Source organism: Mus caroli, unplaced genomic scaffold (assembly GCF_978045245.1).
Source record: "Mus caroli unplaced genomic scaffold, Mus_caroli_1 scaffold_13, whole genome shotgun sequence".
Classification (NCBI taxonomy): Eukaryota; Metazoa; Chordata; class Mammalia; order Rodentia; family Muridae; genus Mus; species Mus caroli.
The window spans coordinates 103,426,883-103,439,200 of NW_028227268.1; the positions used below are offsets into that span (position 1 = coordinate 103,426,883).

General features: G+C 43.0%; 1 pseudogene; it reads right to left on the minus strand.

Moving 5' to 3' along the window:
- Positions 1–11,125: 11,125 nt before the first annotated feature.
- On the minus strand, positions 11,126–11,337 carry LOC110306314 (small nuclear ribonucleoprotein G pseudogene; annotated as a pseudogene).
- Between the last annotated feature and the right edge of the window lie 981 nt (positions 11,338–12,318).

Here is a 12,318-nt window from a genome sequence, read left to right on the forward strand (position 1 = left end):
AGGATTAGTTCTTAAATGTCTAAGGACAGTCCTTTTAAGGAACAGTATTTTCTCTTTTTTTTTTTTTTTTTTTTTTTTTTTGGTTTTTCGAGACAGGGTTTCTCTGTGTAGCCCAGCTGTCCTGGAACTCACTCTGTAGACCAGGCTGGCCTCGAACTCAGAAATCCGCCTGCCTCTGCCTCCCAAGTGCTGGGATTAAAGGCGTGCGCCACCATGCCCGGCCAGTATTTTCTCTTAACTTAAGCTGTATATGCATAAACAATTACAAAATTTGAGAATTAGCAATATCTAAAAAAGGAATATTTTGGCTCTCAGTATAGAAATTAAAGCTTGATTTTTTTGACATTTCAAAGCACTGGCTACAGCATGCAATTCAATTATCTATGCTGAAGCAGGAGAAAATTCAAAAGAATAAATATGTGATCCAATCACATATACTTCTTTCCCATAGAAGGGATGTTTTTTGTTTTTTGTTTTTTTGTTTGGTTTTTCGAGACAGGGTTTCTCTGTGTAGCCCTGGCTGTCCTGGAACTCACTTTGTAGACCAGGCTGGCCTCGAACTCAGAAATCCGCCTGCCTCTGCCTCCCGAGTGCTGGGATTAAAGGCGTGCACCACCATGCCCGGCCCTAGAAGGGATGTTTATAAATACAGTAGATGTATTTGTTTTATGGGATACATACATAAATTTTCAGCATGTGTTGAAGCAAATTTTAACAACTTATATTTTGAATAATGATTATCAATTTTGCCTAAAAGGTTTACTATGCCATAAGCTAAATATCAATATTCTGCAAAAACCAATTTAATTGCTGTTTGAAACAAGGTTTTTAAGTCTTTTTTTCTAAAATACCTTCATGATTCTATCCTACAATTTTTTATTAACACCACAACAACTTCATAATTGGATGTTAAAACTTTACTTGGAGATGAAGTAAGATGAATCCACATTAATTCTCCCTTTACCAAAGAATTGCTGTGGGCGCACTGAGTAATAATAACTAAAATAAGCAGCCAACATTTGACTACCGTTGATTACAATTGATAACAATTGATTACAGAGCATATTCTTCTTTCTGCAAAGCTATTTGTCTCTCACCAGTTAATTTTTCATCTCCCTTGATAACATCCAACAATCATTCTCTTTAAAAATCAATATCAAAAGCATCACTTTCATGTTACAAAGTTTGGCTGCCAATTCTTATATATGAATGCATGACAGTGCAACTTTTTTTTTTCCCCAAGACAGGGTTTCTCTGTGTAGCCCTGGCTGTCCTGGAACTCACTCTGTAGACCAGGCTGGCCTCGAATTTAGAAATCTGCCTGCCTCTGCCTCCCAAGTGCTGGGATTAAAGGCATGTGCCACCACACCCGGCTGACAGTGCAACTTTTAATGTTTCATTAAAGAGACATTGTTTTAAATCTTATCCCTTTTAAGTCTAGTTTCTAGGATAAGAATTACATTAAATATTATCCCAATTTAGAAGTATCTTTAGAGGCCTGGTTTCCTGGGCTGGTTCACACCACATGTTGTTTAAAATGACTCCAACCCTAAATTAACAGTTTTAAACTAACTTTCTTGTTACCAATGTTACACATTTTTTTTCCTTTTTTTTTTTTTTTTTTTTTTTTTTTGGTTTTTTCGAGACAGGGTTTCTCTGTATAGCCCTGGCTGTCCTGGAACTCACTTTGAAGACCAGGCTGGCCTCGAACTCAGAAATCCGCCTGCCTCTGCCTCCCGAGTGCTGGGATTAAAGGCGTGCGCCAACACGCCCGGCTTTTTTTTTTTTTTTTTTTTTTTTGGTTTTTTCGAGCACATTTTTAATCATACCCAATAACTTATAAGCTAATACTCTATGACCAAGACATGCAAAGCATATTTATACCTTTAAGACCAGTCAGAAACCAAATGAAGCGGCTACACAAATCTTATAAATTTAGACCAGTTGAAGAATGTTTACTTTTCTAGGTATAATTTCAAGAGAAAAAGCACTTTGTCATTTGCTGAGCCCAATAATCACAATTGCAGAGATTTTTCTAGGAAAAAACAACTATCAGCTTATTTGCCTTAGAACTAAGAAAGTGCTGGCCCCTTTTTAAAGTGGCTTTTCAGCAGTCCTCTCCTGCTGTGCTTGATTCCTGGTTAAGGGTGCAGGGCAACTTAAATCAACCTCAGCTGTGCAAACTGAGACTAAATCAAGAGAAGGATAACCAGCCAGGCAGTGGTGGCACAGGCCTTCAATCCCAGCACTTGGGAGACAGAGGCAGTAGGGTTTCTGAGTTCTAGGCCAAGAGGATAACCAGCAGGTAAAGTTTTAACCATTTTTTCTTCTCTTTTTCTTTTCTGTTTTGGTTTTTTTGAGACAGGGTTTCTCTGTGTAGCCCTGGATGACCTGGAACTCACTTTTTAGACCATGCTGGCTTCGAAGTCAAAAATCCGCCTGCCTCTACCTCCCAAGTACTGGGATTAAAGGCATGTGCCGAAACTGCCCAGCCTCTCATTTGCTCTTTTCAACATAAAACATAGAACAATAGTCATTCAAACAAAAACACACAGATTGACATGTGGACAGATTGGCACAGCAAGGACAGACAATACCGAGAGGGTAGAGAACTTGATGTAGCCAGAACTAAGGATGTCTCCTGTAGGGGCCAGAGAGAAAGCAGGACATCTGATTTCCTTCTGTCCACGGGAGAGCTCTGAAATCCATTTTCATTCTCTCTCTCTTCTCTCTTGATCTCTCTCTCTCTCTCATGCCATTTATATATCTAGCATCTCCCTTTTGTTGTTGTTGTTGTTTGTTTTGGTTTTTTTTTAAGATTTATTTATTTATTTATTTATTGGGGTTTTTTGTTTTTTGTTTTTGAGACAGGGTTTCTCTGTGTAGCCCTGGCTGTCCTGGAACTCACTCTGTAGACCAGGCTGGCCTCGAACTCAGAAATTCGCCTGCCTCTGCCTCCCAAGTGCTGGGATTAAAAGCTTGCACTACTCCTGGCTTTTTTTTTTTTTTAACATTTTTATTAAATAATTTTTCATTTACATTTCAAATGCTATCCCAAAAGTCCCCTATACACTCCCCCCTGCCCTGCTCCCCTACCCACCCACTCCCGCTTCCTGGCCCTGGCATTCCACTGTACTGGGGCATATAATCTTTGCAAGACCAAGGGCCTCTTCTTCCAATGATGGCCGATTAAGCCATCTTCTGCTACATATGCAGCTAGAGACACAAGCTCTGGGGGTACTGGTTAGTTCATATTGTTGTTCCACCTATAGGATTGCAGACCCCTTCAGCTCCTTGGGTGCTTTCTCTAGCTCCTTCATTGGGGGCCCTGTGTTCCATCCAATAGATGACTGTGAGGTTTTTTGTGTTTTATTCTTTTTATTTTATTTTATTTTATTTTAAGCCCTACTCCTCTCACCTGATGAAGTTCTCGACTGTAGATAACTGCCTGTTTAGAATTTTCTAGTCCCATTTTCCACTGTCAACCTTAGGTGATATCAGCATTGGGCTGACACTCATTCAGTCTAGCCTACATCCTTTTTGCACCCTTGCAATCAACATCCTTCAAAAGATGAAACTTATAACTCTAACATTAATGCTGTATGTTGCTTACTGTGCAGGATACCATCTTCTTCCTTTTCCTGTTAACCCCCTACAAGACATTGTCCCTCAGTTGATCTTTCCATATTCTGGTCACTCATTCAGGTGCCTGCAGCCACGGGGTTACTGGGTTCCTGAAAGGAAAGCTAGGGATGGATGGGAGGGACAGTGAGAGAAATAATGAGCCAAGACAAAGTTCTCTGATCAAGGCTCAACCCTTAATTGTAGGGTCTTGAATTTAAAGGGAGGAGGCCCACCCCTCACTTTGCCAGGGTCTCATTGCTCTCTCAGGATCTCCTCAGGGAAGCAAGCCCAGCTGCGCAGCAGGTAGCTTCTTGCAGGAAGCTGCAGATGTGGCAGACAATAGACTTTACCTAGGTCTGAAGACTCCACCCTAGGTGGGCTAGCTGACTGTAGCAGAAACAGGTCTTATTCAGTCTGCTCAAGGCTGCGGGGGGGGGGGGGGGTGAAGGGCACAGAAAAGCAGTTCACAGGGCCCACCCACCACCACAGATGCCCACTGCATGCCCCTTGGTGGGGATGAGGGTCAAAAGACACCCAGAGGTCCACCAGCCACATGGTCACACTGCAGTGGGAGTCACTATGATGTGCAAGCATGTTGTAGAAAGGTGGGAGAGAAGGAGATGTGGAGTGGTTTGAGCACTATGAGCTTAGGTGATGGGACTGGAGATGAGGAGGTAAGATGTGGGTGAGAGGAACAGCCTGATGTTGATGTCCAAGGGCTGTGCAGAGGCAGCCTTGCCCCTTACTGGCTGCAGTACTTTGGACAGGGGACCTTGTACCTTGTCTGGGCAAGACAGTGGTGGCAAAGGCACAGGTGAGCCAGCCCCAAGAACATGGGGTGAGCTAGCCAGAACTGTGCTACAGAGCCTACCTTGGTGGCATGGTTGTGGGAGAGTAGGTCAGCTGACCAGCTCAGCTTCTACCCAGGCCCAGGTCCAGACCCAGAGCTTTGAGTTTGCCCATCCTAAAATCTACTCCATCTATTAACTGCTGGAGTGTATGAAGGGGCCAGTCATGCAGATCCAAAGCTGCAGGATCCCCATGACACAGGAAAACAAACAGGATATAAGAAAGGAGTCCCAATGAGGTTCCAGTGTCGGTAGTATAGAAACCAGATGCCTTGAACCAGACCAATGACTCACTGCAATAAATATTTGCAAGTAAAGCTGTTTGAACAAAAGGGAACACTTGTGTGACACACTGTGGGTCCCTTGGAGATATATTTTTGTTTGTTTGTTTTTATTTTCTTTTACAGGGGAGATTGCAAGAGCAGAGGGGAGATACAAACGAATGGGGAGATGAGTGTGATTGGGGTGACGATGTAAAGTTCACAAAGAGTCAATGAAAGGGTTAAAAATGGAAGCAGATCACATATTTCCAACACACAATGGCATAGAAGATTTATTACCATTTCAAAATGGAGGAAAAAGAGCACAGTGAGGAAGCACTGGACCAACTCGAGATGAAAACCTAAATGGGCAATGTTCAAACTCTGCATTCTGTGCCTGATGACAAAGCCTCTTCAGATCTCCCGCGACTTCCAGCTTTGTTGACTGTAGCACTTCTTGTTCTGTAGCTTGTTCCACTCCCCGTGAACAGTTTTCCTCTGCAGGTATCCTACGTCTCTGGCATCCCCGACTTCTTAGGGTCTCCAGGGAAATTTTACCTTCACAGCTCTATACAGTAGCTCCTGAGGGCCTTTACGCAGGCCTCAGTGGTTTTCCTTAGCTGTGGAGGGAGATTCCATTACCTCTTTCTTGTATTCTTGATTCTAAAGCCAGAACTACATGGCTGCCAAGTTCTACTGCTTACTAGGGCTGTAACATGACCCCTTCATTCAAACACATTTTCACCAGCTTTCTGTTGTTGATGATTTCCTTCATTGCCTAAGATCTTCCTTAATTCCTTTTCACAAGCTGAAAGCTTAGCTGGGCAGGGCCTTGCTCTGAGGTCACCACTCCCTTTATTTTATTTAACATCAGGTTTTTCTTTATGAGACTTTTCCCCAAATATTTATTTATTATATGTAAGTACACTGTAGCTATCTTCAGACACACAAGAAGAGTGCATCAGATCTCATTACAGATGGTTGTAAGCCACCATGTAGTTGTTGGGATTTGAACTCTGGACCTTCAAAAAGCAGTCAGTGCTCTTAACCACTGAGCCATCTCTCCAGCCCCTCTTTATAGATTTGTATCTCCTTAAGCACAGGACTTAGTTCCATTACACTTCCTGGTGTCCCCTTTTTACCTCAAACTCTACATTTTGTGTTTGTCCTTGCTCATCTTGTTCCTTTTCATCATAGATCTCTGTTAGAGTGAGTACTAGTAACCACAGGACAGAGTCAACACTAGGCTGTCTCGAAATCTCCTCTGCCAATGCCATTAACCCAAAACTCTTCAATTTAGCTTCAGACAGATTTTTTTACATGAGGACAGAAAACAACCACATTTTTTATCTAAATATCAGAAAAACTGTCTGTAGGCCACTTATAAATACTTTTCTTCTTTTAAATGTCTTGAGCAAAATGATCACAATCTCTATTGCTCTTAGCATCACTATCTTCCATGTTCCTACTAGTTTGCCCCACTTAAAGTGTTCAATTGATTTCCTAATCCAAAATCCACATTCTGCCCACAAGAAGCATGGCCAGGCCTTGTTGGTTATAGTAATATCCCACTCCTGGTACCAACTTCTTATTGAGTGTTCTATTGTTGTGAAGGGATATCATGACCACTGGAACTCCCATGAAAGAAAGCATTTAATTGGGACTTGCTTACAATTTCAGAGGTTTAGTCCATTATTGTCTGTGGAAAGCCTTTGGGGTGCTGGCATTGGCCAAGGCCAAGGAAATGGTCTTCTGGCAGGAATCTGACATTGGCCATAACAAGGAAGTAAGCTTTGGCAAGAATCTAACTTAAGGCTATAATAGGGAAGTAGGTTTTAATCTTAAAATTAAAAGGCAGGAGTTTTAATCTTAAAATGGAACAAAAGAAGTAGGTTTCAGCCTGGCGATGGTGGCACACCTTTAATCCCAGCACTCAGGAGGCAGAGGCAGGTGGATTTCTGAGTTCGAGGCCAGCCTGGTCTACAGAGAGAGTTCCAGGACAGCCAGGGCTATACAGAGAAACCCTGTCTCGAAAAAACAAAACAAAACAAAACAAACAAACAAAAACCCAACTTTTATTTATTTGGTTGGTTTGGTTTGTGTGTGTGGTGCATACGCCATGGCACATGGGGAAGTAAGAGGACAACTTGTAAGTGTTGGTTTTCCCCTCTGTGTTGGTGCCTGAAACAGACGCAGGCTAGACAGCAAGCATGGTTACCCACTGACATCATCTCACAGGCCCTGAATTTAAATCCTTGGGCAGAGTTTGCACTTAAGCTGGAAGTCATAGCCACAAACAGACTAGAAGCAAGACAAAGCTTGTGTTTCTGGTTCTGCTTGCCTGTTTCCAGTTGAGAGCACTTATCACCAAATTACACCTCTAATTACAGCTGCTAAAAAGACAGACTAGGGCCGGGCCAGGCCGGGCCAGGCATGGTAGCACATGCCTTTAATCCCAGCACTTGGGAGGCAGAGGCAGGTGGATTTCTGAGTTCAAGGCCAACTCTGGTCTACAGAGTGAGTTCCAGAACAGCCAGGGCTACACAGAGAAACCCTGTCTCGAAAAGCCGGAAAAAAAAAAAAAAAAGACAGACTAGGGAAAGATTTCTATCGTTGGTCACGATGCTGGTGGTAGGCAGGGATACATTTTGAAGAAAGGTAAAATTGAAAAAAAATTTTAAAGATTTATTTATTCATTATATGTAAGTACACTGTAGCTGTCTTCAGACATTTTCTTCTCTCTCCAGCCCCACTTGCTTGCTCTGGCCCAAAGATTTATTTATTATATGTAAGTACATTGTAGCTGTCTTCAGATACACCAGAAGAGGGTGTCAGATCTCATTACAGTGGTTGTGAGCCACCATGTGGTTGCTGGGATTTGAACTCAGGACCTTCAGAAGAACAGTCAAGTGCTCTTAACCGCTGAGCCATCTCTCCAGCCCTGAAATTTTTTTGATGTTGGTTTTTGTATTGTGTTTGTGACAGAGTTTCTCTGTGTAGCTCTGAGTATCCTGGAACTCTTCTGTAGACCAGGCTGGCCTTAAATTCAGAGATCTGCCTGCCTCTGCCGCTGAAGGGCTGAGAGGCCCATACCCACCCCTGGCTCAGACTGAACTTTCATGTGACTATTTTTCAGTTTTTGGCAGATGAGCCAATTGCCCATAGTAACCTCCCTGAGACATGGCGATTATGGGCTTATAAGGGAAGCGAGGGAAGTCCTTCTTCTTTCTTTTCTTTTTTTTAAAGAATTATTTCATTTTATTTTATTTATATGAGTAGACTGTCGCTGTCTTCAGACACACCAGAAGAGGAAATTGGATGGCATTACAGATGGTTGTGAGCCACCATGTGGTTGCTGGGAATTGAACTCAGGAACTTTGGAAGAGCAGTCGGTGCTCTTAACCACCAAGCCATTTCTCCAGCCCCTCCTTCCTTCTTTCTATGAATGTCTTTAATCTGTGTGTAGCACATGTCTGTGTGGGGGTTGTGCAGCTGTGTTTGTTCCCAGAAGAGCGAGGAGGCTTCACATCCCCTGGGATTGGAGTTACAGGGGCTTGTGAGCATCCTGGCGTTGGTGGGGCTGGGAACTGAACTCAGGACCTCTGGAACAGTTAAGCAACTGTTCTTAACTCATGAGCCATTTTTTCCAGCCCTTAAAATCCTTTCCTAAAGGTGTTTTGTTTTTGTTTGTTGTAGCCTCCCCCAGCCTTGAAGCTGGCTGATTCAGACTTTGACCTTGCTGCCACTGAGAATGAGACCACCTGGGGTGGAGCCTTCAGACCTAGAAGGCTCTATTGTTCTGTCACCTGCTGCTGCTCTTCTCCAAGACACTGCTACCTGCTGAAAGGCCCTTGAGATATTCTGGAGACAGCATCCGGCCATCACCTACTGGCTGGCAACAGGCACCAAGAACTGATTTCTCTCGCTGTTCTCTCCCATACAACTCCGGCCTCCCACTCAGGAACTCAGTTAGTGTGGCCACAGGCAGCTACAGTTTGTTTTTGGTTTTGTGCAGATAATTTAGTGACTAGAACCAAAATCTGAACAGGGAACCCAGGGCAAGTAGAACTCACCATCAAATAATTTCTCTCTTCTCCTCTTTCAGAGAGAGTAGGAGTCACAGTCTCTTTGCTTTGTAGCTTTGCCTACAAGGTTAGTGAAATACTTTGCACAACACAGTCCCTAGGTTAATAATTGATCTAACTGGGGTAAAAGCCATGTGCCTTTGCCACGATGCATTTTTTTTTCCTTTTTGCAAAAGGCTTAGTTATTACACACTGATAGTGTCACTCAATGCTGTGTCAGCAGATCATTCTAGAACGTAAGCATATTGCTCACAGTGCTTCAGGCAGCAAAGGATAATCTTCTCTGCGCTGATAATACTATAACCTCTCTGATAGAACTTTCTAGAAAAAAGAAAAAGGAACCAAAGAGACAAGATCACACTTGGGCACTGTTTGAAGCAGATTGTATACATCTCAAAACTGAGACCATTCATGTGGGCTCCCCTGCCCCCCTCCCAGGGCTGGAGATTGAATCCAGGCCCTGGAGATTGCTAGGCAAGACCCGAAGAGAAGGTTCGACAGTTAAGAACACTGACTGCTCTTCCAGACAGAATACCTGGAATTCAAGTCCCAGCATCTACATGGCAGCTCACAACTGTCTGTTAACTCCAGTTCTAGGAGATCAGGCAGCAATGGATTCACACACACACACACACACACACACATGTGCGCACATTCCCACAGACACACACAAGTAAAACACTCAATGCACATAAAAATAAATAAATCATTAAAAAATGGGAAAAAATAAATGTTTTTAAAAATGGGAGAAAAGAAAAACGAATGCTAGGCATACACCAGTGATAGGAGCATTTTTAAGTGAGTTTTTATCAAACTATAGAGACACCCAAAAGAGCACAGTATAGGCTGGGCATGCTGGCACAAGCATTTAGTCCCAGCACATAGGAGGCAGAGGCAGGTAAAAGTCAGTGAGTTTGAGTGAGGCCAGCCTGGTCTTCAGAGTGAGTTTCAGGACAGTCAGGACTATACAGAGAAACCCTGTCTCTAAAAGCCAAAGGGAGAAAAAAAGGATAAAAAAATAAATTGAATAAATAAACAAGCAAATAAATAAATAAGTAAGTAAATAAATACATAATAAAAAACTGAGTGAGTTCAAGGTCAAACCCAGCCAGGGCTACAGAAAAAGATTGAATCTCAATAAACAAAAAACAAAACTCAGGGGCTGGAGAGACTGCTCTACAGTTAAGAGTACTAATTGCTCTTCCAGAGGTTCTGAGTTCAATTCCCAGAAACCACATGGTGGCTCTCAAGCATCTGTAATGGGATCTGATGCCCTCTTCTGGTGTACTTGAGGACAGTGGCAGTGTACTCACATACATAAACAAAATCTTAAAAAATAAGCCGGGCGTGGTGGTGCACACATCCCAGCACTCAGGAGTCAGAGGCAGGCAGATTTCTGAGTTCAAGGCCAGCCTGGTCTACAAAGTGAGTTCCAGGACAGCCAGGGCAACACAGAGAAACCCTGTCTCGAAAAACCAAAACAAAAAACAAAAAAAAATTTAAAAAATCTTAAGAAACAAAACAAAACAAAACAAGAGTCAGATCATTAGTACTCAGCTTGCTGAACTCATAAAGTTCAGAGACATGAAGTAGAATGCCACCTCTAGCCTGCTGATCCCCACACATCCCAGTCACACACTCCTAAGCAGCCTTCTTCTTCCTCTTCCTTCTCATCTTCTCATGGAGTATGCTCTGGAGGCCCTTTGCCCTGAGCTGCAGTGTGTGTGTGTGTGTGTGTGTGTGTGTTTGACACTGGGTCTCTCTACATAGCTCTGGCTGTACTGAAAATTACTATGTAGATCAGGCTAGACTTGAACGCACAGAGATCTGCCTGCCTCTGTCTCCCAAGTGTTGGGATGCCACCATGCCTTGCCTATTTTATTATTTTATGTGCACCCCTCTTCCTACACACACAGTGAACCTGAGACCTCTATAAGAACAAATGCTCTTAACCACTGAGCCAATTCACCAGTCCTATGTTTTTTGTTTTGTTTTTATTTTATTTTTTGGTTTGGTTTTTCTAGACAGGGTTTCTCTGTATAGCCCTGGCTGTCCTGGAACTCACTCTGTAGAGCAGGCTGGCCTCGAACTCAGAAATCTGCCTGCCTCTGCCTCCCGAGGGCTGGGATTAAAGGCGTACGCCACCACACCCGGCTTATTTTGTTTTTAAAATCTATTTTTTTTAAAGATTTTTTTTTGATTATCAAAAAAGTTTATTTAGCAAACAGTATCATATGAGAATGTCCATGACCTAATTCTGTATCACAATCCAACAGGCCTTTGGGGAGGGATGTGTATACACTGCTGGTCAGACTCTTTCCAAGGATTCTAACATGATACTGTTTCCTCGGATGACCACCATCCCGATGTTGTTCTGCTGCCTACTGGCTGCCATCCCCACGCACTCATCAATTGCAGACTTCAATTGATCAGATCAAAGCCCCGCAGCATTCCTTAGACATGTCTGCCATTGGTTAACTTCAACGAAAGCTTCTTGTCCATGAACTTCTTCAGTCTGGGAGGGTGGGTTTGCTCGTGGCGACTCCTCAGGGCTTGGCACAATAGCAAAGGAGTGAACTTAAAGATATTATTAAGTCTTTCTCTCTCTCTCTGTACTGTCTGTACTGTTTCAGAGGTCAGAAGAGGGGATCAGATCCCTTGCCACACGTGTGTTCATTCTCATTATTTTATCATCTCACTAACATGTTTTTTTTCCTGTCTCTACTCACTCTGGACTCTGGTCAGTGTGGAATGTATTACATTCTTATTTTCTAGTGTATCATATGTAATTTAAATGTGCTTTCTCCTGATAACTGGGGAAACCGAAATAGAGTACCTTTCCTTGAATTTATGAGCAACTTGGATACCTACCACCCATCCATTCATCTGTCTGTCTGTCTGTCTGTCTACTTGTTTGGTTTTTTTTTTTTTTTTTGGTTTTTTCGAGACAGGGTTTCTCTGTGTAGCTCTGGCTGTCCTGGAACTCACTTTGTAGACCAGGCTGGCCGAACTCAGAAATCCACCTGCCTTTGCCTCCTGAGTGCTGGGATTAAAAGCGTGCACCAGCATGCCCAGCTTGTCTACTTGTTTTTTTTTTTTTTTTCTTTCTTTCTTTCTTTCTTTCTTTCTTTCTTTCTTTCTTTCTTTTTTAAATTTATTTTTTTATTAGGTATTTTCCTCGTTAACATTTTCAATGCTATCCCAAAAGTCCCCCATACCCACCCCCCCAATCCCCTACCCACCCACTCCCCCTTTTTGGCCCTGGGGTTCCCCTGTACTGGGGCATATAAATTTTGCAAGTCCAATGGGCCTCTCTTTGCAGTGATGGCTGACTAGGCCATCTTTTGATACATATGCAGCTAGAGACAAGAGCTCCGGGGTACTGGTTAGTTCATATTGTTGTTCCACCTATAGGGTTGCAGTTCCCTTTAGCTCCTTGGGTAATTTCTCTAGCTCCTCCATTGGGGGCCCTGTGATCCATCCAATAGCTGACTGTGATCA